The sequence below is a fragment of the Sus scrofa genome, chromosome 7 (genome assembly GCF_054392235.1).
Source record: "Sus scrofa isolate SSC_HxYL_T2T_F1_AM1 chromosome 7, Sscrofa_HxYL_maternal_Yorkshire_Landrace_v2.0, whole genome shotgun sequence".
Lineage (NCBI taxonomy): Eukaryota > Metazoa > Chordata > Mammalia > Artiodactyla > Suidae > Sus > Sus scrofa.
Window position 1 is genome coordinate 76169150 of NC_139389.1, and position 24503 is coordinate 76193652.

Consider the following 24503-nt stretch of genomic DNA (forward strand, 5'->3'; position numbering starts at 1 on the left):
CAATACTCTGGGAGCTCTCCAAACCCACTCAGCAAAGATAATTCTCCTTTTACTCATTTTTCTCTTTTGATATTTCAAGTACTTATTGTATGAAAAAGTTTCACTGCAGAAAATATTTGAAAAGCAATGATATAAATTATTCCCAAACAAATTAATTGCCTATCCTATATTTAATCCACGCTTTCCTCTAACAATATGTTGTCTTTGAGGACCCAGTGTGAAAGTTATTCTAAACTCTTCCTAGTCCATTTCCTTATTCTGTAGTGAAAACAGAAGAAGCAAAGGTCACTTCATTTACCTTTGTAAACAACCCATTAACTATTTACTGTGCTTAGCTACTATTTGCTCAGCTTTATGTCAGAGGTGTTGAGGGTACAAAGGTAGTACAGGGAAGTCCACTAAGCCAGGCTATGAATATGTTCCCTTTTAGGGTTTGAGTCCTTTCTCCTCACTTTGGAGAACTGAAAAGTGGAGGAAAGGGCATAATTTGACACTGATTATAGTAATGCTACACAAGAGATGAAATATTATTTTCATTATACAAACTACATTAGGTAAAGTTTAACAATTTTCTTAATTACGGGGAACATTAAGAGATCAAATAAGAGTCTCAGGAAGGGGTATAGACTAAAAAGGAGGTATGGATTTTTTTTTTTTAAAGGCTGAAAAGCACTTTCCCCACTATGTTAAAGAAGCTTTATATATAATACCATAGCTAAGAAGACAAAGGCAATGTGCTCTACTATGGAACTGATAAATGCAATAGGAATTCAAAGAAATGAAAGATCAGTACAAGTTGGAATAGGTCAGGGCTTGGAACACTTTTTCTGTAAAAGGTCAGACAGTAAATATTACAGCCATAAACAATACCTACATAAATGATCATGGTTATTTATGAACAATGAAATTTGAATTTCATAAAATTTTCACCTATTACAAAATATTATTTTAATTGTTTCCTCAGTCATTTCAAAATGTAACAAGCCATTTTAACCCCAAAACAGGGAGCAGACTGGATTTGGCCTAGAGGCTATAATCTGCAGACCCCTGCCAGAGATCAAAGGACTTGGGTAAACTGAAAAATAGATCAAATTTGGATAAACAGAAGCCCTTCCTGGTGTGTGATTAGGGTGAAGTGGTTGAGCACAGTTAACATGTTAGAAAGTAGAGACTGTTATAGGAATTAGACCTTGCAATGAGCAATAAGAGGTCATTATAGATTAGGAGAGGAATACAAAATGGGATTTGGTGGGACACAATGCCCAAGAGATGGGCAAATCCTAGAGGTCTGAAAGCACCTGAACTAGCACAGAACAGAAAAGAGCAGTCCAAGACAAAGAACATGGTGGCTGGCTGCTAGTCAATGTTTCCTAGAGAAAAACTAATCGGTCTCAGCAACAGATGGTGCTATCACTTGAGTTTCAGGTGACAGTATTATCAAGACAAACGAAAATACAGAAATGAAAGGAGGCAAAGTCAAGATTAGTAACATCAATTTCAAGATAATAAACTTTAGAAAATTAAAGAGACCATTTGATTTAATACTCTTTATAATAAGCATCCAAAGAGTTAAAAACTTAATTATAGAAAAGAGTAGAAATCTGGATCTTTGAGTTCCCCAGATCATAGGATTGTTAATTTCAACCTTCTCTAAATAGTCAGCCAAAATAAAAATAAAAAAGTAAAGAAAAATAGATTATTTTAAAGGCAAGCATAGAAAAAAACATAAAATATGGGATCATCATCAACAGGAAGAAAATGAACCAACTACATACCCTATCAGAAGCCAAAGAATGAGTTTTTCCAAGGCTGACAGCACCAAATACAGTAATGAAGAGAGTCATGCAAATGTAATTTTTCCCACTACTCTTCCTGTTAACTTTGTGTTAATACCGCCTCCCAAATCCTTCAATTTGGCTCATATGTGCGAACTGACGCTGCTATATTTTCACCTTACATTTTCCCCTGACTTGTCAGTTTACCCACCCTTCCCAGTGCTTCTGGTCCAAACCGGCATTAACTATTTTTTTCTCACTTTATTCCAATTCTATGCCACTTCCAAATGATATCTCCTGTAATAAATTTCTCTACCTCAGTTTTTTAATCAATATGTACTGCCTTATTTGTGACTCTTCCACTCTGTCTTTAACTGGCATTTAACTATTCCTCAACTGTCAAGCTCACACCTCTCAAAAGCTGTAAGGTCTTTTAAGAGAGCAATGTTTTATATTCCCTTGATCACTCACAGTGCCTATCTGCTCAGTAAAATACTGGTCATAGATTTAAAAAAAAATTTTTTTTGACTAAATCTATATGAAGCTAGAAAAATGGAAATTCATTTTTCCATCAACTCTTCATGATGAAAAGCTTCAGAATCTAACCCAATGGCACATATTAATCCTATTTTAAATCTACGAAGTTATGCATAAAATTTTCCGAAGTAACAGTTCTAAGATGCAAAACACACAAACATAATCAAACATTAACAACCTATTTTACATGACTGCAAATGTAAGGTACTGTGGACAGTCAACCTCCAAAATACAGTGGAAAAAAAGAAAAAAAAAATTGTCCCTCTTACATTTCTCCTATTTGCAGTCAAAATATCTAAATTCAAATGCTTCTTTTGTAAAGGTTCCCTAAAGAGGCCCTGATAGAAAGAAACAGTGGTTCTCTTTTCCGCATCTCTTAGTGCTTGTAACTATTAACTCCTGGATAGTTACTACCGCTTCAACTACAGCTTAAGTTACATCATCTCTAACTCATCTTGGTATCTATCCCCAAGTGCTACACAAAGGTAATCTGAATTAATGAGTAACAAACTGGAGGTTTTCAAAAATTTTTTTAATGCAGATGATTTCCTTTTTCAAAGGAATTCCTATATTTAAGCATAATACATTTAATAGACAAAAATAAAAGCTGCCTAGTTAGGTATTAGGAAGTCTCAAGACATTTAGCAAAAATCAATAAGGAATCCAAAGAACAGAGTCTGAAAAAAAAATTAAAGTTCATACTTAAAATTCCTAACACTGAACTACTTTTCTTAATTTCTAATACAGTTTTTCCTAGTTTGATAAAACTGTCAACAACCTTCACTTAAACAAATAGAAACACGATTACTCGAGTCACCAAATTATGGGATCACTTTATAAAGTTTCTTCTCAGTTCTTTAAAAATGCAAATTCCCTTGGTGTACTTCAAATGTACTTTACAAACATCTTTTAGGAACATAAGCGTTACTGAAATAGAACACTATATAACTCTTCTTAAGTCAACTATATTATCTGCATACTTTTTTGGTATGCAAAGAAAAAATCAGCCCAAATAAAAGTTTTTAAAATAATATCTATGGAAACTGAAGTTGTGACAATTAAAACATTCTGTAGCTACCAAGAAAATCTCTATTAGGCCAGTTAATATTTAAGAAGTGACTACTAAAGGAACACTTAAGTCCTAATGATGAAAAACTAACTTTAGTACAGTCTTCTTGAGAAATAACTTTTTCTTCAATTTAAAAAAGTGAGTTACAAAACTATTATCCTAAGCTGTACCAAACTTCAATTCCAAAAAAGAATGCAAATACAAACTGTATTTCTTAAAAAATCATAAATCTCAAGGTCAAAATAATTTTCTCAGAAAAAGTGTACAGATTTAAATCTGCCTTTCAAACAGAAAAAAGAGGTTGCAAACATTTAGATTATTTCAATACATTTAGGATAAATACCATGTGACAGAATTAAGATATTAATTTTGGAATACAACATCTAAACTTCTAAAGTGATTTAAATGGGGGAGGGAGGCTAAAAAACTGATGAAGATATCAGAATTCTGTGCCAGTTCTTTCTTGTGTCAAAATGTAACACACTCCATTTCCCAATACTCTTATAATTAATGTACAAAGAATGGTAAAACAAGACATGTTGTGGTGGGCCTAAAAAAAAACGTAGCTTACACAGGACAACCAATTGGTTTATCTAGTCATCTGTATCACTCTGATTTTTTTCAAGTCAGCCAGATGAGTAGTGCTATTTCTTGAAAGTTAAATGCATAGGTATACCTAGCTTTTCAATCACGTATGTCTAGTCATAGACCTATGCAAGTTTTTGGTGATCTGCATTTACCACTCTCCTCCAGACCCACTACAGATACAAGAAATGTGGGTCAATTACAAAGAATAGAAGAAAGAGCCAAAAATGAGAGAGAAATTTAAAATGGAAGCAAAAAAAACCTTAATCTGGCAACTGTCTAGGAAGTTACCTCTATAGTTAGTATGCCTACCTAAAAATACTAAGTAAGAACACAGTTTTATGACATTAAAGTCAAATAAACTGGAATTGACAACAAAACATTTCCGAACACATATTGTTAATCTTACTTATTAACCAATAATTAAATCTAGTTCAAATTTTTGCTTCCAAGACCCATCTTAAGTGGATAGAGAAATATTCCCTGAAATGAATGAAAACCCCAACGGAAATAAACACTCCCTAATAAACTGTTCAAATTGAATACTGGTTTGGGATTTAAGTGGAGCCAGAAAACCCCGCCCCCGCAACACCTGTAGAAGGCAGCATAAGCAAAGATCAGTAAATACAGCGAAGTATTTCACTATTTTATACCTGAACTTTTAAAAAATGATGGTTCCTACCCACCACAAAGACAAAAAGCAAACTATAGCTGGAAATTTTAAAACGCGTGTACACAACCATCTGCATGCCTATTTTGGTCTACATTTAGAACATCTAAATTTCCACTTACTAAGCATGGGCCAAAACTGGATTTCTATCATATGGTAAAAGCATCAGTGTCCCCTCTACAACTTTCTCGGAATTTTACTAAACGTCCTGATAGTTTGCCTAGATTTCCGAGCACCTTTCAGTCTCAGCTACACCCGGAGTCTCCACCTCACTTGCATTTCTAATAACGCGGTAGAGGGAGGGTGTGAGGGAGTGAATTTCTGTGTGGATAAGTGCGCGCGCGCTCCCGCGCAGCTCCCCACCCCCACCCCGATACTTTTCTTTAGTGGCAACAGAGGGAGAGTCTAGAGGTTATTCTAGAGAAAACTCAGTATCAAAGCCTCAACCGAGTCGCAGCCAACGTTTAGGACCGTGTTTTGATTGTGCAGTGCAACTTCTCCTATCCTACCCGGAGCTTTACAGCAGATGGGAAATTGGTGAACAGAACCCAGGGAGGAGCGGGGGGAGCTCCGGGGAAAAGTGAAAGGGCCGATCCCACCCCTCCGCCCTTCCCTGAAAGGCGCTCAAGTTTGCAACGAAGACTGCCTCCGAGAATACGCGCCCACCCCCTCTCCCCCGTCCAGGTGGAACTCGTTAACGGCAGCCACCCGGCCAGCAGACACCGCCACCTTCCTCCCCACGCCTCCTCCGAGACTAGGACAAGTGAGGGCAGCAGGCGAAAGAGGACGCCCCGCTGGGCCGGCGGGATCCCCGGCCGCCACCAGGCCTCCGCCGACCCCTGCCCCGTCACCTGAGGAGAAAGCACCCCCTCCCCCGGCCTCTCTGCCCTTCACGCCGCCCGTATCCTCCCCGCGGTTGCCGCTCCCCGCCCCGGCCTTCGAGGACCGAGCGCGGCGCCAGGCTCCCCTCCGCGGCTGCGGGGCCCCAGCCCCATGAACTGGTTACAGCCGGCAGCAGCGACCGAGCGGGGCAGCAGGCGGCGGGAGGGTCCCCGGCGGGGAGGGGACGAGCGGGCAGGCCCGGAGGAGCCGGGAGTCGCAAGGTCCTACCTAACACCGTCGGTCTCCTCCGTCTCCTCCTCAACGGCAGCGGCCCCGGCGGTGGCGGCGGCAGCGACATTCCTGGGGAGCGCTCCCGCCGCCGCCGCCTCCTCCTCCACTCTCTGCTCGCCTCTCTGCTCCGGCGCGCTCACCAAGCGCCGCGTCCCTTCAGCCACCTCCCCCCGCCCTCCCCAACACACACGCCCCGAAACCTTAAAGCCCTACGGCTCCTGCAGCCGGGTAACCCACCCTCCCTCCCTCCCCGCCACCAGCGGTGGCCCCGTCCCTCCCCCTTCCCCGGCGCCCGCCGCCGCCGCGCCGGGTTCAGTAATGGCGGCCACTCGGGCTCCCTCGCGCTGACGGATCTCTCCCTCTCTCCCGAACTTTACCTCAGCATCTCTCCCGGCGCGCACCGCCGGACGCACGTGCGCGCGCGCAGCCACACTCCCGGCCGGGGGCGGAGCAGCAGCGCAGCCTCGACGGGGCGCGCGCGCGCACCCGCACAGCCCTCCCCACAAGCCCCCGCCCCCGCCGCCCTCACCTCGTGACGCCTCCCGCGCCGCGCTCCCGGCTGGGCCCCGCCCCTGCCCTCTTCTCCCAGGAGCCTGGGAAGGCGCGAGCCCCGGAGCTGGAGGGAGGGAGCGAGCGCGCGGGGCCGCGTCCTCGCTCGCGTCCCGGTTCCCCCATTGGCTTCTGCCCCTCCCCCTTCTTCCTCCGCCTCTCCCACCCATTGGTTCCCTCTCCTACTCCATTCCTTCTCACCTTTTCCCTTTTACCCATTGGCGTATTTTTCCTCAGCTTTCCCCTTTCTCCGTATTCTGCTCCTCCTCCGTCCCATCCTCCACGCTTTAGAAGCTGCAGATTGTGCAGCCTTGAGCACCGTCGTCTCCGAACCTTCCCTGCTTTCTTTCTCCCTTTTCCTTCTGTTCCAGTTTCTGGCCATAACTGAGAGCTGACCACAATACTGCAAAGGAACCTGATATTGTGTTGGCCGTGGCAAAACATCGCATGGGTACTGAATGATTCTCTATAAGTCACTCTACGGTATCTGAGCATTAAAGAATTCAAGAGAGGAAAATATGTGCCCCAGCTCCTTTTCAGGGACACACTTGCGTGTATTCACCTATGTGTGCAGCCAGTTTTCTGTCTGGGGATCTCTAGCCAACTACAGACATCACCCGCCCGGGACCCGGTGACATACTCACCCAGAAGGCAAAACTCCATTGGAGCAAGAAGAATCCATTGCTCCGGCGACACCACACAGGGACGCAGGCAGGCCCTCGATTTATTCAGTTCTTAAGGAAGTTGAGCGAGATGCCAAGCGGATTTTAGGTTAGCCTAAAAGATGCCTCTTCACATCACTACCAGCCCTGACTTATTATCCTGCCTTAAATATATTCAGTATTTTTTGAGACTTGCAGAAATTTCACACGTTGGGGGCACACTGGGTTTTCGGTGTCTGTCTCATCTGGGCACTGGCACTGAATGGTGGAGAAAGGACGGTGGAAAATACCTTTTCTTTTACCACTGAAGAAACTGAAGTCTTGTGACTTTCCCAAGGTCATCAGAATCCGTCCTGCACAGAGGTCTTAAAATAGTTGCCAGCAGTTGAATGAATGAGCAAAAACATAAATCTGCCCCAGTTTGTTAAGCTCAAAAGAAAGAAGTAATTTTGGGTGAGAACTTATCTTTGGGGAAAGATTTATTTTCTGCATTGAAAACATTTCATCATCAGTAAAGTTAACATATAAAAAAAAGTCTTTTAAATTCAAATTATTCTTTATTTCTTATGTTACATAAGGTATTGAAGTTAGCCAAGGTTGCTTTTAGTGTTATAATGATGCAGCTGCTGCCAACCAGAAGTACGTTTACGGTCTGTCAGTAAAGAAAAACAAAAACTGCCTTTTGGTAAAAATCTGTTAGAAAATATTTGTCAGTAAATCTGTCACAATATTCTAGGAGAAGTTCTGTTCGTTTCTTCCATATCCCTACGCCTCTACACTTGATATTTCTCTAAGGTAAACTTAATAGACAAAAGTAGAGGAGATGTTTAATTTCTCTATGTGTTTCTCCCTCCCTAATTTTAAAAAGGCTTGACTAAAATTTCTTATACGACCATTCTCTTGCATCTGAGTGGTACCAAACATTAAGTAAGGTACATGGGTACTTATTTCTTTCAGTTATAAACCATAGGCAGGAAAGAAGAACACTAAATTAAACTTGCAATGAAAGAAAATAGAAGAGGAAAGGAGAAAAAGAGGAGAGGAGGAAATTGCAGAGGAGTGGAACTTTCAAAGTATGGTATTAATGCCTTATGTACCCACACTACTTGGATAAGTTGGAAAATTCATGCATTTAAATGCATTTTTTGACCTTTGTACTAAAAGTCCTTAAAAGTACAAGAAGCCAATTCAAAGCCTTAATTTTGACATTAAAATGTTAAGTACTATAGGGTGTCCATTCTAAAGATACTTTAAAAATTATTTCCTAAATAATCAGAAATTTCATAACCGTGGCCATGTATCAATATAAACCAAAGTCAAATCGGGGCTTTTAAAGGTGTTACTTTCTTTACATATTACTGTTTTCTTTAAAACAGGACATGATAACTGAAGTATCAGAACATAAAACAGGAGGTAAAAAAAAAAAAGACTTGAAATATTTTCTCATAAGATACCAGAAAATATGGAAGGAGGGTGGGGAAAGCCATGGTTTTTCAAACAATAATTTTTGTAGATGACATTTTTACTTTTTAGTCCTCCTATATCATCCATCTTGATTTAAGGGATCTGGGACTTTAAGACTTTGTTCCTTATTAATGCTATTATATTTGTAAGCTGCTTACCAGTACATATTATTTAAATTTGTGCGTGTGTGTGTGTGTATATATATATACACGCACACGCATAAATAAAAGTCAGTAAAGAGCAGAACATAAAACCAACGCACACACATAAATAAAAGTCAATAAAGAGCAGAAAATAAAACCAAAGATAAGATGCCCTGTTTTAAAACTGATCAGGATCCATGCCTTCAGAGAAATAGCTTTAAACACCAACCCTTCCCACTCAAAAGAAAAAACTTTGAGAAAACAAGTAATTTATCATTTACACACACACACACACACACACACACACACACACACAGAAGAGAGATGGAGTAAATATTACCAAACCCTCTAAGATCAACTATTCTTCTTATCTAAAAAAAAATTTAAGCACTTATTTTGCTGTACTGGATAATTAAAATCACCCAAAGTTTTGTTCTTCATTTACTTTGAAAAAATTAGCGGAATAAGATTTCAGTCAGGCATTTCAGGTTTTTAAGTATTCTCCACAAATTTCTAGTTCTTTAACACATGCCAGTGAGGTATTAATATGCATGGTCTTTTTAGGATCAAGAGCTTTGACAGCCATAAAAAAATGTTATCACAATTCCAACGTCTACTATCAGTGGTAACACTGCTTATAATATTCAGATGTTTGATGTGATTTGGCTTCAAAGGAACTTACCCTCTAGAAGCGGGTACACCCCCTGCTGGAAATCTCTGATCATAACTATTTTGGCTTATGTAGCCTGAACCAAAAACATGGGAAAAGTCAAAAAAAGGGCCTTTCCATTCATGACAAAATTGACCCATACTTTTTGCCTGTCTAATATAAGACAGGCTTTTGGAGAACAAACTATCTCAGAATATCACTGTGTTTAGAGACAAAATACACAAAGAAGTTGGAGAATAACAAAAGCAAATAACTAAAGAACCAAAGCACAGAGAGACTGCTTCTTGTCTAATTTCCTATAGAATTTCACAACTCATTTCCACCTCCCACCTAACCCCTGCCTCCTCCCTAGACTTTTCTCTTTCCTGCCTATCTCATACCATTAAAACTACTGGGAGGAGAGAAGGCGGGGTAAGATGGGGTGTTACTCCTGCTAGAAGGCAAATGCTGTTAACCAATAACCACAGTATAACCACAGTAGCCATTTGCTGAATTAAGGTGCTGAAAAGCTTTCTCCAAATTCGTTTTATGGCTACCAATGATATTTTCAGCATGAAGAAAAGGCGCTAATTATGTCTTGGCGGTTACTGTAGAAAATATTTTGACAAGAGTTAAGGTAATTGTGAGCATGGGACTGGAACAGTAGGAAAGTAATGCATTGACCTTACTGGCATTTTGTTCCACAGAGCCTTGATTTTCCAAAATTGTGTTTTCAGACTGAAATCTCAAAGATGGTATCAGAGTCTAGCTTCAAAATGTCAGGCTCATGCTGCTCTGGTCCTCAGACATAACTGAAAGAGTGAAATCAGAACTCTATTTTTGAATAATTACTATTTTATCAAGATTATTTGGGATGCAGACTCCTTTTAAAGGAATAACAATTCATTCAGGTCCCACCAGCACAAATACTTTAATTAGACAAAAATCTTCAAGTTATTTCCTCTCACAAAAGGAGGTATTGTTGGGCCATCTGGACCCTCCATTGAGATTTTATGAAAGATCGCAGCTTGAATTTAATCAACCCCAATAAGGTTAACCCCATAAAGCTAAAAAAATAACTGCAAAGGTTGCTAACTGAATTCTCTATTTGACATTGTTACCACTGTCATTTGCAAATCATTACAATGGGAAACAAGAACTTGTATTGCTTGACAATTTAACCACAGGATACAATTTTTGTGAATATCCCTTACTCCCACTCTCTTTAGGCCAAGTTTAGACTGTGAGCCCCTCTAGGTAGGAATCACAAAGGAATATTTGGCTTTACACAATAACTAGAATATAATTAGTAGAAAGCTCAATAAATTTTTGATAGTAATAATATGAAACACTAGGTTTTATGGATTTCTGTGGATTTATTACTAACAGAAAGCTTTGGATTATATTTAGAAATACCAGCTGAGATAATCACTTTGGAAAATACAAGTCATTTAAAGAAATTGCTGAATTAGTCTGTGAAAGTTGAGTTAGATGTCCTTCCCCAAGTACAACCCACGTTTTTCTATATAACATCTCACTGGTAGGTAAATGTGAGTTACTAGCAACAATAACCACAGATCTGAAACATCAGGGGGACATTCTAAAGAACTGGTGCAGCTAACATTTTCTGAAATCAATAATGTGTCTAATCACATCAAAATTAAGACTTTGTCGTTTTCCCCTATTGTTATAAACTGCAGAAGATGGCAAATGTTTGCTTTACCAATCCATGCTTCTGTGTTTTCTTCAAAAAGCAGTTCTAATAACAATGTGGTTTTTCTGATGGATGCACAGCTTCTTTCATACACATCTATTACATAGTGAGGAATAACAACACTCATCTTTTCCTGAATAGGATTTCTATCTCTCTTCAGCACAGCACAGCATATACTTCATTTATTTTTAGCTTTGATTCTCTCAGGAACAGACATTAAATAACTCTTTTCCATTCTTTCCTCCAAAAGTATTTACATTAGGAATTCTGAGATTTTACAAACATAATAACAAAACTAAAGTTGCAAAAATTGATTAAATTCATAAAAGCTCTATATGTCATATAAATAAAATTCTTTAAAAGTGAATTTAAATGGCAGTTCCCATTGTGGCCCAGTGGTAACAAACCCGACTAGTGTCCCTGAGGCTGCGGGTTCGATCCTTGGCCTCGCTCAGTGGGTTAAGGATCCAGAGTTTTCATTAGCTGTGGTGTAGGTCCCAGATGTGGCTCAGAACCTGTGTTTCTGTAGCTGTGGTATAGGCCAGCAGCTACACCTCTGATTAGACCTCTAGCCTGGGAACTTCCATATGCTGCTAGTATGGCCCTAAAAAGACAAAAAGAAAAAAAAATTAAATGGAGGCAAATATTTAAAATATTTTTAAAGTATAGATTTATTAAGGTTGAAAAATATTCATAATATTTTCTTTAAAAAAAATCAGGCTACAAAGCAATGAAGGATGTAAAATTCTATTCTTATTTAAAAAAAAGTTTTGAAAACAAGATAACAATGTCATTGACCAACAAGTTATTAGGTATTTTAATCCAGCTGGTGATATTGTAGCTAGTGTTTATTCTTTTTGCTTTTATATAATTAAAAATTTTTTCTAATTTTTTCAATGAACATATTATTCCTTGTGCAATAAAAATTTGGATTATACTGGTGTTGAAAAGTGAAAAAGAGGGAGAATGTATATAGCAGAGTAAGGTAAACTGTCTTGACACAACTAAATGGTCTAGTACATATATCTTTTTCTCTCTTATTCTTCCCTTCTCTTCTCTTCACTCTTTTTCCCCTCTTACTTTTCCTTTAGCTGTTTCTTCTTTCTTCCTTTTTCATTTTTGACTCTCCATCTTCTTTTCCTTCTCTCTTAATTATCTCTTGGGCCTTAAACAGGCCACCTTGGGCATTGTCTGTTTCTATCTACAGAAGCCTCTGATGTAATAGAATGAAATGATCTAGGCAAACATATTATTTCCACCATGGATTATATTGTTTTTGATGACTTTTTAAAAAAAAGTTCTCACAAACCAAATCAAGTCCAGCAAAGAACATACATTTTACTATATTTAATGACTTTTTTGGTTTGCTTTTGGCCTTGCCTGCTGCATGTGGAAGATCCTGAGCCAGGGATGGAATCCTGAGCCTTAGCAATAACCTGAGCCACAGCAGTAACAATGCCAAGTCCTTAACTTGTAGGCAACCAGAGAACTCCTATGACTTCTTATTTTAAATTATGTAAATTTGCCAATAGTAGTGCCTATATCGTTGATGGTCTCATGGCACAGATTCTATTTTTGAACTATTTTTCTATACTAAGACTGCTTAAAACTTTCAGGTATAGACAATATACAGTTTCCCTAATGCTGGTAAAGTCAAGCTGATCTTTCCATGTGCTCTGGTATTTTCCTTTGGACCACAAGGTTTATGATAAAACATGTTCCATTTGGATAGATTCCCATGTGGATTTATTTGCTGACACTTAGGTTAACTTTGGCTTCTATCACCCCAAGGAACTGACGGTTGCTTTTCTAAGTCAGGCATTAATCTTATAGAACTCCTCCTCCACCATATCCTTAGTACAGTGCAATCAATTACTAGTTTAAAGAAAAGGTAAAGATGGTTTTACTATAGCGGAAAGGAATGCTTGGGTGCAAATTAGTCTGTGGTGAAATAAACCACCAAACGAGGTCAGGAGACTTGAATTTGCTATCTCAGGCTCTGTTTATTGTGTGACATTCAGAAGTCATTGAATCTCTGTGAAGTTTCCATTTCCTTAAAATGGTCCCTTTGCCATTTGAACATTATTGTGTTTGAAATTATTTTGCAGGGTTAGCCCATAGACCAGGTTTCACTTCTTCCTGGTTCACACTTAACACCCACTTACACCTACCATCACACCCAGGACAAAGGTGTTACTCTTAGCATCTCTGTAGGTTTTGTCTGAGTCCATACCTCATCCCTCCCCACAAAAAGAAAAATAAGAAACAAACAAAAAAACCCAAAAAACTTCATCCTGATGAGACTAAATAATAGCATTTCTCTAAAACTCATCTCTAAAATCTATTTCATTAGGTTTGGACCCCCGGATTACCCAGAACAAGCCAGCCTCATCCTCATTGTAAGGACAGCTTCTCTGTACCTTCTTTGACAAAAGGCTGCTTTGTAGTTTTGAAGCCCACAGTACTTTATACTCCCACAATTTATTCATCACTCTTTGCCCTACCTCCCAGCCAGCAGTGCAGTCTAGACCATCCAGCAGCCAATCTCAGTCCCACAATCCTATTTAGTAATCTATTCAGGCTGCTCATGGTCTCACCCATGTCTTTCATCCCTTGTGCCCATTTACAGTCAGTCCTGTTTGCACCTTGAGTCCCAGACATCCATTGATGTTCTTTCTAAGGATTTGCATATTCTTGACATTTCATATAAATGGAATCACATAATATACGGCCTCGTACATCTGGCTTCTTTGACTTATAATACTTTTGAGTTCAGGCATCAGTAATTCCTTTTCATTGCTGAACAATATTCTTTTGTATGGATATATCACATTTTTGATCTATTCATCAGTTAGTTGGTATTTAGATTGTTGGCATTTTTTTGGTTATTATGGATAATGGTATTATGAACATACAAATGTGCATGGCTGTATGTTTCCATTTCTCTTCGGTAGATACCTATGGGTAAAATTGATGGGTTATATAGTAAATTTATGTTTAGTATTATAAGAAAATGCTGAATATTTTTCAAAGTGGTTGCACCATTTTACATTTCCAGCAGCAATGTGTGAGGGTCCTAGTTTCTATACAACATGGCCAATACTTGTTATCATATGTCTTTTTACTACAGCCACTCTAATGGATAAATGGTATCTTAACGTAGTTTGAATTGACATTTCCCTAATGACAAATGATGATGTTGGACATCTTTTTTTTCTTTGCTTTTTAGGGCTGCACTTATGGCATATGGAAGTTCCCGGGGTAGGGGCTGAATCAGAGCTGCAGCTGCTGGCCTACACCTCAGCCATAGCAGTGTGGGATCCAAGCCATGTTTGTGACCTACACCACAGCTCACGTCAACACCGGATCCCTGATCCACTGAGTGAGGCCAGGGATTGAATCCACATCCTCTTGGGACCCTAGTTGGATTCATTTCCACTGTGCAACAACAGGAACTCCCTTGAGCATCTTTTTATGTGGTTATTACCCATTGGTATAGCTATTAAAATCTTATGCCTATTTTAAAACTAGGTTGTTAGCCTTATAATTGAGTTAGCCTCACTGGATCTAAAATTCTCAGGTTGAATTTTCCCCAAAAAATCCCTGTGACTTAGTTTAATATTTCCCAACACTTTCCAAGAATCACTTCCTAGCAAAATGTTGTAAAAGATACAACATCATTGAGTAAAATGCTTTCTCTTGTAGGATATTCTTACAGCTAGTTTACTTGTTAATATTATAGTTGTTTAGACTTTCTTTCCTCTTTCTTTCTTGTTCAGACAAGATGGTTTCATGTCAGCTATCATGTTTGATTTTGTTGTAGAAAATATTCATTTATTCTATCAGAAGATCTGGATGAAGGACTATTAAACAGTGAGCAATGTGCTCCTTGATCCATGACAACTGGGATCTCTCTCTCAATAACAGGAGCCTGGAGCAGGACTTTTGAGGCATTTCAATCAAAAATGAGTTACTATAGCTAACCTTCTTCTCCTTGGTGCCTAATTCATTTTAAGTTAGTAAGTGTTTTTGAAAGTGAGTTAAACTCTTTTAAGCTAAGGGAATACAATTTTAGAGCACTTCAAAGTGATCTTTTCATTTGATACCTCGAAATACTGCCATGCCTTTTTGGATTTTGCCGTGCAAGGCGACTTCTTGGCCTCAAAGAAATCATGTGCCACAGTGATTTAGGGATTAGAAAGAGAAGGGTCTGGTTCAGTTTGGATTCACCTCTGATTTACTATTTGTACATCTGCAGTGTGGCCTGTGGGTTTGTGTGACTGTGGTAAGCATCCCAGGTGTCATCCTAACTCTAATAAAAGAGCTCTGGCTTTGACAGTGTTCTGTAAGTTCGCCTTGTGTTGGAACAGGCTGCTGACAATTCTTTGAAGTTACCTGAGGGTAAAACTCTTCACCGTCCCCATCACCTCATCACTTAAATTGCTGTAATTGGCTACCAATAGTCTACCATTCAGATAAGTATTTATATTGTTAACTAAGCCATCACAGTAATAGGTGTTTGCCAAGGTGTTTTCAGAAATAAGATGCTGCTATGTACATCTGCAGCTTAGAGGGAATGCTTGCACAGCAGGTTCTACTAAGACACTGAGAATAAATACTCTGCAAGCTGCTAAAATGAAAGGTTCTCATTTGAAAATTAAGTCCTCATACAGAGTGGACACACTTTAGGAATGCTGACACTTGGAACTCTCCTTAGACCCTCCTGTTCCTACTAACTGCCTCCCTGCCCTATTACATTGGTCCAAATTTCATTTAGTATTTGTTTAGTTTAATTTTTTTGAGAAATCTTTTTACTTGAAAGTGATATATATTAAGTGTAAGCTGATGATAAGGTAAATATTTCTAGTTTACTCTGGATTATTTTATATATGAAATATACTTGGAGTTTGATATTTCTTGTAAATTCAATATGATTCCAAATTTGTTCAAATATAAAAAGTATATGAATACTTAAATAGTCTGGAAGGAAATATATAAAAATATTAACAGGGGCTATCTCTGGGTAGCTTTCTAAAAAATATATTTATCATACATACTTTCTTACATATTCATCTGTTTATACTTTCTCATATATCCACAAACTTTATTGGACTTTTAAAAAACATGATATTTTGTAATGCTGCACATACCAATCATATTTCCTCATTTACAACATTCCTTAAAATTACACTGTCTGGCAGAGAGAATACAGTCAATAAGAGTTTTGAAATTTAGGTAGACCACCTCTTTGGAATATTATTTTTGATATTTCCTCTCATTCAACAGCTATCAATTTGTACCCACTATATTTCAAAAAGTGCTAAAAAGGGAATGTAAACATGAAAGGCATGGTTCCTGCCTGCAGTGAGCTATGTCTCAGGATTGGATCTTAACTGAGAACTAGGCCCATAGATTATATCTTTTAGTGAAGAGCAAATAAGTCTTTTCATTTCTATTATTCTATAATAGCTTTATCATTTATACTGTCTCCTTCTAAACATGACAAGCATAGACAGACATATAGTTAGATATAAGTATAGATAAAAATTTCTCAAGAATGTAGCATTTGCATGGACAACAGTATCTCCTTAATCTAACTAACAACTAACTTTCTCAAACTACTTTTATGATTATGGTATTTTTCAGACTTAGATTCTGATTGTTAGGGGTATTGTGAGTCAACTCATTTTTCTCTTCTACTGTCAAGTTTGTAGTCACATGGTTTTGTTTTTTTGCAGATTTTAGGTTGGTGCCATACCACCAAATGACACAGAGCCCATTCCAAGACCAAATGAAATCTTGTTTTAACTGGCATATAGCTGTTTTTATTTGGGTTTCTGTGGAATTTGGAAGTCTGTAACTCATCCAAAATAAGGGCATTCCACAGATTCCATTTCGTAAAAGCTATCCCTCCTTCATATACTGTTTCCATTTCCTTCAATGTAACTAAACTTTTTAGCAGGACATTCCAAGAAAAGTGATAAGGGAGGTGTTTTAAAACAAGAACAACAAAGAATTCTTATTCAAGAAGTGCTGTGGATAATATTAATAATAGTAGCAGCAGGAGTAATAATAACAGTAGTATAGAAAAATAACAATCATAATATAATTAAACACTTAAAACATTCTTTTAAATAAATTCAGAACATCTAAGGATTAAAAATATCAACACTTTGTATATGTACCAGTTGCAGTACAAAGAATAGTCACAATTCTTTAGCAATGTGCATTGTTTTTCAAATTGTTTAAACAAAAACTATGTTTTTCTGGGCTGCCAAATCTTTAGCCTAAAAATCTTAGTTTTTCTTTTAAATGTAAAAGCAAGCATTCAAATGCAAAGATAAACAGGGACAGATTCTGCTATGAAGAGGAGGCTTTAAGGAACACCTTGGTATCTACCCATGTAAGATTAATCCTGTGGCATCTTGTTTCCTGAGAAATACATTATATGGAAGCTCCCCACATACAAGGGTCAGTCTCTTTTGATCATAGGTATAACTCACTAAAGTAAATGGGGATAAAGTGCACATATCAAGATGAGCATGGGACCCACAGAATACAATAGCAGAGGGGACTTTCAGAACATGAATGAGCATTTGGTTTATTGAACTGTAATAAGGGTTGTGTTCCAGGTCCTCATTTCATCTGGGAAAGACTCAGTACCCTTTCCTGAATGCTTGCCTTTGTGGGAGCTCATGACAGAGTGTTTTGTTCTAGTGATGTGCTGCCCACTATCTTCTCACGGAGCACGGTTTAGGACAAATACTTCTGAGTGTGCTAATTTATGTGAAATATGTTCCATAAGAGCTGAAGTACTTCCAAGACTGACCAAGAAAGAAATAGAAAATAGGAACAGACCAATCACAGGTACATAAATTGAAACTGTGATTAAAAACTTTCAACAAACAAAAGTCTAAGACTGGATGGCTTCACAGGCAAATTCTATCAAACATTTATAGAGGAGTTAACAAGTATCCTTCTGAAACTATTCTAAAAAACTTCAGTGGAAGGAATGCTTCCAAACCCTTTCTATGAGGCCACCATCACACTGATACCAAAACAAGACAAAGATACCACAAAAAAGAAAATTACTGTCCAATATCACTGAGGAACATGATGCAAAAATGTTCAACAAGATATTAGCAAAAAGAATCCAACAATACATTAAAAGGATCATAGACCATGATCAAGAAGTATTTATCCCAGGAAGCAAGGATTTTTTAGCATCCACAAATCAATCACTGTGATACACCACATTAATAAATTGAAGAATAAAAACCATATAATCCTCTCAATAGACACAGAAAAAGCTTTTGACAAAATTCAATACCAATTTACAATAAAACCTCATCCAGAAAGTGGACATCTCTTGTGTTTCTATACACTAATAACAAAAGATCAGAAAGAGAAATTAAGGAAACAAACCCATTTAACATTGCATCAAAAAAAAAAAAACCCTAGGAATAAACCACCCGAAGGAGGCAAAAGACATGTACTCTGGAAACTATAAGACACTGAAGAAAGAAATCAAAGATGACACAAACAGAAAGATACACCATGTTCTTGGATTGGAAAATCAATATTGTCAAAATGACTATTCTACCCAAGGCAGTCTATAGATTCAATATAATCCCTATCAAATTATCAATGGCATTTTTAATAGAAAAAGAACAAAAAATTATAAAATTTGTATGGAAACACAAAAGACCCGGAATAGCCAAAGCAATCCTGGGAAAGAAAAACTGAGCTGGAGGAATTAGGCTCCCTGGCTTCAGACTATACTAAAAAGTTCCAATCATCAAAACAGTATGGCCCTGGCACAAAAACAGAAATATAGATTAATGGATAGAAAGCTCAGAAATAAAACCATGCACCTATTGTCAACTAATCTACATAGGTCAACAAAAAGAGGCAAGAATATATAATGGGGAAAAGATAGTCTTTTCAAAAAGTGGTGCTGAGAAAACTGAACAGCTACATGTAACTGTTAGTACATTCTCTAACACCATACACAAGAATAAACTCAAAATGGATTAAAGAACTAAATATAAGACTGGATACTATAAAATTCTTAGAGGAAAACATAGGCAAAATACTCTCTGACATAAATAGCAGAAAATATCTTTTTTTGGGTCCATCTCCAAGAGTAATGAAAATAAAAACAAAAATAAAAAATGGGACCTAGTTCAACTTAAAACCTTATGCACAGCAAAGGAAATCATAAACAAAATGAAAAGACAACCCATATAGCAGGAGAAAATATTTGCAAATGAAGTGACATACAAGGGATTAATCTCCAAAAAATACAAACAGTTAATACAACTCAGTATCAAAAGACAAACAACCCGGAGTTCCCGTCGTGGCGCAGTGGTTAACGAATCTGACTAGGAACCATGAGGTTGCGGGTTCGGTCCCTGCCCTTGCTCAGTGGATTAACGATCTGGCATTGCCGTGAGCTGTGGTGTAGGTTGCAGACGCGCCTCGGATCCCACGTTGCTGTGGCTCTGGTGTAGGCCGGTAGCTACAGCTCCGATTGGACCCCTAGCCTGGGAATCTCCACATGCTGCGAGAGCAGCCCAAGAAATAGCAAAAAAAGACAAAAAAAAAAAAAAAAAAAAAAAAAAAGACAAACAACCCAATAAAAAAAATGGTCAGAAGATATAAATAGACACTTCTCTAAAGAAGACAGACAGATGGCCAAAAAGCACATAAAAAGATGCTCAACATTGCTAACTATTAGAGTAATGTAAATCAAAACTGCAATGAGGTATGACCTCATACCTGTCAGAATGGCCATCACCAAAAAGTCTACAAACAATAAATTATGGAGAGGGTGTGGAGAAAAGGGAACCCTCCCACACTATTGGTGGGGAAGTAAATTGGCACAACCACTATGGCAAACAGTATGGAGGTTCCTCAAAAAACTAAATATAGAACTACCCATATGATCTCCGGTAATCCCAATCCTAAGCATCTATACAGAGAAAACCATAACTTGAAAATATATATGCACCCAATGTTCACTGCAGCACTGTTTACAAGCAAGACATGGAAGCAATCTAAATATTCATTGACAAAGGAATGGACAAAGATGTGGTGCATATATGGAATAATACTCAGCAATAAAAAGAAATGAAATAATGCTGTTTGCAGCAACATGAGTGGATCTAGAGATTATTATACTAAGTGAAGTTAGTTGGACAGAGAAAGACAACATACGATATTTTATATGTAGAATCTAAAAAAATGATACAGATGAGGAGTTCATGATGTGGCTCGTAAGTAACGAACCCTACTAGTATCCATGAGGATGAGGGTTTGATCCCTGGCCCAGCTCAGTGGGTTAAGGATCTGGCCTTGCTGTGAGCTGTGGTGTAGTTTGCAGATGAGGCTTGGATCCTGCATTGCTGTGGCTGTGGTGTAGCTGGCAGCTGCAGTTCTGATTAGACCTCTAGCTTGGGAACTTCCATATGCTTTTGTCCATAAAAAGACAAAAAAATATATATATATATATACAAATGAATGTATTTACAGAAAAGAAATGGACTAAAAGACTTCAAAAACAAATTTACAGTTTATCAAGTGGGGAAAGGTGGGGAGCAGGGAGATGGATTGGGGTTAGGGTTTTGGCATATACACACTATTATGTATGGAATGGATGGTCAACAGGGACTTGCTGTATAGTACAGGAAACTACTCAGTATTCTGTAATAACCTATATGGAAAAAGAATCTGAAAAACAATGGATATATGTATATTAATGACTATCTTACAGTAGACATTATCACAGCATTGTAAATCAACTATACTTCAATAAATCTTTAAAAAATGAAAAAGAAAGCTGAAGTAACTTGAATTCTTTTGCTTGAGAAAAGAAAAACTATTTTAAAGCATATAAATAGTGCAATTAAGAATGAACAAAAGGAAATGAACTTACACGGACTTAAGTTAAAAAGAAGAAAGACTTGATAGTGTTAGATACCATAGGGGTTTGGGGGCTTCTCTAGAGATGCTTAAAAACTAGAGTCATGAGTATTACTGATAAGTCAGGAAAAAGGACTAGGTGGATGTTCCTATGATATTACTCTTATCAAGTGAAAAATACCATTAAAATCAAATGTTCTGTGTGTCTTAACATGTCTATAAGTGAAGGAGGTGGACTTTCACTTGGGGTGAGTGCATGGCAAATAATGCTCCAGTGGCACAAAGTACATACCAATATCAGCATGCATACCTTGGCCTGAATCTCCGACTCATCTTTGTATCAGTATAATTGGGCCTCTATTTCCCCAGCTCCTCCTCCTCCTCCTCATCATCACAAATGAATAACCATTATTATTTCCAATATTTGTGACATTGTGAATCATTAAAAATTTTAATAAGTAGATAGGGGAAGGAATACTGTGTCATGGTTCCCAAACTTTTTCATAGTCACAAAATTTTTAAGTGGCTTCCATATGATATTTGGTATTTTGAAAATCTATTGATGAGACAAATTCAAAATGACAACGATAAAAAAACTATTTTGGCCTGGGAACCTCCATATGCCGCAGGAGCGGCCCAAAGAAATAGCAAAAAGACAAAAAAAAAATAAATAAATAAAAAATAAAAAAAACTATTTTGAATTTTCTTATTAAGTAAAAATGAATGTGTGCTGTTAATCCCAGTGACATTTTCATACATTTGAAGACTTGTACCTGTGGGACACTATATGTTGTTTCCAGACAGTGTTTGATATGCACATTCAAAGGTCCCAACAAAAGTCAGCTCTCTGAGGGAAATAACAACCGGAACTGAGGAGATTTGGATCTGCAATAACTCCTTGAAAACATGAGCAAATGTCTTTTCCTTTCTGAACCTTAATTTCCTCATCTATAAAATAAGGAGGTTGGACTAGCTGCTCTTTAAGAATTCTTTGAGCTTTAAAACTCCTTTGATCATATCAGATCCTTTCTTTAGCAACCATATACAACTGGATTTAAATGTCATATGTGACTGTAAATGTCAACACATGACAATATTAACATACTTTTCATGCTAGGGGAATTATTCTTATCAAACATTTATCAATACTTCTGCACATTTATGTTTAGTAAATGCATTAAAAATATCCAGCATCCCTATTCTCAAGCATTGCTTTTTTTTTTATATTCTATTCAGTCAATAGACCTTAAAAATTAGGTTTCAACATATTTATCCCTATATTATAGATGGAAACATTGAAGTCTATCCAAAGAATTACCGAGTAAATCAGTAACAGTTTAGTACAGAGCTGGCATTAGAAGATAATTTCTGCAAAAAATGATAAAAGTATCTGTTAATGCTCCCTTAATAGTAATGAGTAAGTTATTGAAATAATCACTGTAAGTGATTTTCTTTGCCAAAATTATCAATATCCTAATCGCTGATGACTATTAACTCCATATTTTTCTAGTTTGTGCTATTTGTAATTCATTAAAACACTGTAATGCCGCTGTACCCGGGTTTGTGTATGTTTTTTAAATGTTGAAGTTGGACTATACCTTAAGATATTTGATATTCATATTATTATTGCTTATGTAAATAGCATTTCAGGAAAATTTTGAGAGTGAATGAGTTAGTGAAATTCTAATAAATGCTGTTCCTAGTAAATTTCAATGGAATATTATACTTTTTAATTTAAAAATATGAAGTCACATTTTATTTGTAATGTTTATACACCTATTTAATATGTTTACTTTTCTTCAGTAATGTGATTCTAGCATTATCTTTAGCATTTAATTTACTCTTCTAATGATGTTTTTCCTAAAGCGAGTATACATACAAAACTAATGACTTTATACACAAATATACATATATGATATTTAAATGCCAAGCACACATCTCTCCCTCTTCTTAATTATTTTTACCTCCCAGTGGATATTTTAGGTAGTCACAGGAATAACTTTATTTGTAACTGTACCATGATGTTAAAGCCTAATTACAGGAAATATTTTTGTTCTAAAAAATGTTTTGTTTTTTTAAAAAGTGTTTTGTTTCTGGGAGTCTAGAAACAAAGAACTTTCTACTCCAAGAAGCTTGGGATTGACAGTGTTTTAAGAGTAACTGGGTACCTAATGTACTGGGAAGAAGAGTTGCTTTTAATTTGGAGCACTAGAACTACTGTCCAGAATAAACCAGTACCAGTTTAAAGAGGATTTAGTATGTTTACATTTCATTGGGGTATAAAAGTTATATTGAGTAAGAATTTAAGGATTCATGTCAAGATAAGCATGATAAAGTTCCAGGGGTTTAGCTGACAGTAAGAAAGAGCAAAACAGAGCCTAAAACACAAGGTCCTTAAACCCAGAAAACTTCTGTAAAGCTTCGGAGTATGGCATTGAGACTTTTGTCACTTTAACTCATCCTTCTTTTTTATCCTCTTATTCTTGAATGAAGTGGGCTGTCTGGGCCATAATGCAGGCCCCTCTCAGGAGGTGACCCCCTTCACAGTCATTCTGCTGTGTGGGTAGAGATATGTTCATGGGAACTAATTCTCCAAGCTGGAGCACTCTGCACCAGATTAAGTACTTGCAAATTCTAGGCTGCTGAGCAGTCTCTTCATGATACTTTCCCAAGTTGCTTAGTAGGATCAAGATCTTCCCCCAAAATGCACTGATTAAGGAGTGATTCAAATACAAACCAAAAAGTGCCACATAAGATAAGTCGGATCAGAAGCAACCAGTCAACAATTTATGAGGGTATAACTAGGCCCTTGATTAACCACTGAAAGATGGGAGGACACAAAATGGGAACCCAGACACAGAAACAAATAAAAAGTTGACAAATGCTTCCATAGTTTCATGGCTAAGAAATGGTTCAGAAATTAATTTCAGCTTTGCATAATCACACAGGAAGCAATTAAATGAAACAAGACAACCTGCTTGTTCAGAAATTAATTTCTATGCTAATCTTGAACCCTAAATTTTTGCTAATCCTGTTTCAGTTTAATCACCTTTACAAAAACACACAGACTTAACCATGTTCCCCAAATGCCACTGTTGAGCAGTTTTCACAGCACATTTTGTTTTGATACAGGTCTTGTCATTTTTGCCCTCATCTAACAAATTTCAGAAAGGCAATCAAACCTAAGCATAATCATACACAAATTTTGGGATGTTTCTTGGGACAAATACCCCTGAAAATTTCAAATTTTTATACATCAGTTTGGCCCGATCTAATTGATCAGAGGACTCTACAACAAAGCTCTGGAATCATTTCCATGGGCAAAGTAAGAATCCAGCAAATTACCAAATAATGGATGAGTAATTGCTGTCATGATGCCTTTTGGCACATTGACAAATGCCATATCATGCACTAGTCATTCTCCAAAGCGAGTGTTTATCATCCCTACACAAATATTTTAAAGAGTCTACATAAAATGACTATAACTTTTATGGACTCAGATAGTGGTGACTCTCTACCTCTAGATTGAAATATATTTATGACATCTAAGAAAGGACTGTTTATCTAAGGGCTTATTCAGTCAATTTTCATTAATCCATTCATTTAACCAACATATACTGGGTGCTGGATGTTGTACTTGGCGCTGGAG

At 37.4% G+C, this 24503-nt stretch overlaps 1 protein-coding gene across 12 annotated transcripts in view; it reads right to left on the bottom strand.

The window, feature by feature from the left end:
• ARHGAP5 (Rho GTPase activating protein 5) overlaps positions 1-24503 on the bottom strand; it is a 137317-nt gene that overhangs the window by 94114 nt on the left and 18700 nt on the right. For 3 of the 12 annotated variants that reach the window (XR_014810660.1, XM_084968994.1, XM_021099180.2), the window contains exon 1: positions 6127-6186. The exons of 2 other annotated variants lie outside the window; for them this stretch is intronic. The gene's annotated coding sequence lies outside the window, so the exon portion shown is untranslated. Of the gene's footprint in view, positions 1-5746; positions 6187-6278; positions 6333-6942; positions 9116-24503 lie in introns of those variants that run through there. 7 more of the 12 variants (XR_014810659.1, XM_021099182.2, XM_013978128.3 and 4 more) reach the window with 3 other exon arrangements.